The sequence below is a fragment of the Penaeus vannamei genome, chromosome 18, assembly GCF_042767895.1.
Source record: "Penaeus vannamei isolate JL-2024 chromosome 18, ASM4276789v1, whole genome shotgun sequence".
Taxonomy (NCBI): Eukaryota; Metazoa; Arthropoda; class Malacostraca; order Decapoda; family Penaeidae; genus Penaeus; species Penaeus vannamei.
In genome coordinates this window covers 631153-633652 of record NC_091566.1, presented here as the reverse complement: position 1 = coordinate 633652, position 2500 = coordinate 631153, and the positions used below count along the sequence as shown (strand labels likewise).

The 2500-nt window shown below is 26.3% G+C and overlaps 1 protein-coding gene across 1 annotated transcript in view; it reads left to right on the top strand.

Annotated features, from left to right (window-relative positions):
• The first annotated feature begins 2027 nt into the window (after nucleotides 1-2027).
• The window catches only part of LOC113829827 (ras-related protein Rab-27A), a 15386-nt gene continuing 14913 nt past the window's right edge, over nucleotides 2028-2500 (top strand). Inside the window, exon 1 of the mRNA XM_070132589.1 lies at nucleotides 2028-2381. The gene's annotated coding sequence lies outside the window, so the exon portion shown is untranslated. The remainder of the gene's footprint in view (nucleotides 2382-2500) is intronic.

Sequence of the window (2500 nt, the reverse complement as noted above, 5' to 3'; positions counted from 1 at the left end):
TATTATTATCATTATTATTATTATTATTATCATTATTATTATCATTATTATTATCATTATTATTATTATTATTATTAATTTTATCATATTATTACTATTGTTATTGCTATTAATAGTAGTAGTAGTATCATTATTAAAATTATTACTATTACCATTATCATCATTAGTATTATTATCATTATTACTATTATTATTATCATTATTATTATCACTATTACTTTTATTATTATTATTATCATTATTATCATTACCTTAATAATGTTATTTTATTATTACTATTATTATTGTTTCTATTATCACTTTTATCATTGTTATTATTTGATTGTTATCATTACTGTTATTATTATCATTATTATTATTATTACTATTATTATTATTATTATTATTATTATCATTACCATTATTATTACAATTGTTATTATTATTAGTAGTAGTAGCAGTAGTAGTATTATTACTCTCATTACCATTATTATTACAATTGTTATTATTATTATTATTATTATTATTATTATTATTATTATTATTATTATTATTATTATTATTGTTATCATTACCATTATTATTATTATCAAAATTATTATTATCATACTCATTATCATTATTATTATCATTGTTATTATTATTATTATTATCATTATTATTAGTATTTTTGTTATCATTGTTATCATTATATTTACATAAATGCATACATACATATATATATATATATATATATATATATATATATATATATATATTCATATATATATATTCATATATATATATATATATATATATATATATATATGTGTGTGTGTGTGTGTGTACATACATACATATATATACACCAGCAGAAGTCTGGGGTTGGGAGCATCACCGTGAAATGAAGGAGCCAGCCATGACCGCTTTGGTCCCAGCTCCCGAAAATATCTTAAAATTCGAGGTGCAACAGCTGATGGTGAAGAAAAAAACGTTTGTGGGACGAACAGGATTTCGTATCTCAGTGTGTGGTGTTTGTTATGGAGAAAGAATGCAATGACGCCAAGTACTGCATGGATATCTAGATTCTGGATTCATAATGCCGTTTGTTTGTTGTGGTTCAGGTTTATTCATGTGATATGAGGCTTGTTCTATCATGTCTGTTTAGTTTTCGAACTTTATCTGTATGCAAATAAACCAATATGCTGGAATACTATCATAAAGACAAAAAATAATGATGATGATAATGATAATAGTGATGATTATAATGATACTAGTATTAGTAACAATGATAATGATGACAAAAATAATTATATAAAATTATAATGATGGTAACAATAATAATGGCATTGATAATAATATTAATTATATTAATATTAATTATGATGACAATGAAATTGATAATGATAATGATAACATCGGTATTGATAATAATAATAATAATAATATCAATAATGATAATAATGATAATAATAATAATAATAATAATAATAATAATAATGATAATAGTAATGATAATGGTAAAATTAATAACTACTACTACTACTACTAACAATAATAATAATAATAATAATAATAATAATAATAATAGTAATAATAATACTATTGGTAATGACAAAAATGATAACAGTAATGATGATAATATTAATAAAATTATTATAATAATAATAACAATATGGATGATGATAATAAAAACAATGATAATAATGATAATAGTAATGATGATAACAGCAAAAAATAGTGATGATAATGATAAAAACAATAATAATAACAGTAATGATAATACCAATGATCACAATAATGATGATGATGATAATAATAATATTAATAATAATAACAATGATAATTAATATAATGATAACGATAATGATGATAACAATGATAATTATAATAATAACAATGATAATAATCAAAATAATAAAAATAATAATGATAACACCAACAATAAAAACTAGCATTTACACGGTTACCTAAGTTCTTTACCTCAGTATGACGCTGGTCTTAATGTAACCTAATTTACACATGTTTATAAATAGCTTAATAATAATTACCCTAACTGCATTCAGTACATATTCCTCCATGCTGCATATCCATCGTCAATTCATTCCACGCCATCGTAACCATGCCAGCATCCTAATTATTTGCAGAATCTCCATCGCCCGAGTCCCGTCCCCTATATCATGTTCCGGAAATGGAAATGACAAATAGGGAATCAATACTGAGGGACAGGAGGCAGGGGGATGGGGGTGCCGGAGGTGCCTGGGCGACGCGCGTGTTGTGGCACTGTGGTCGAGTGGCAGTGCAGGTGTCGGGCGGCTAAGGCGCAGCTGCGACGGTCTCTCTCCTCTGTGCGGATTACACGTCCATTGCTCTCCTGAGGGACGGCGTTGAGGATCTTTTAAGGGATTCTTCGGGTGACAGAGGTTTGTGGCGCTTGCGGGGCGTTGGGGTGCAGGTGCGGCTGGAAAACAGGTGGGAGAAGGTCAGATTAGTGCGAATCCGAAAGAAGTTGCGAGTTTGTCGATTTTTTAGTAAACAGATC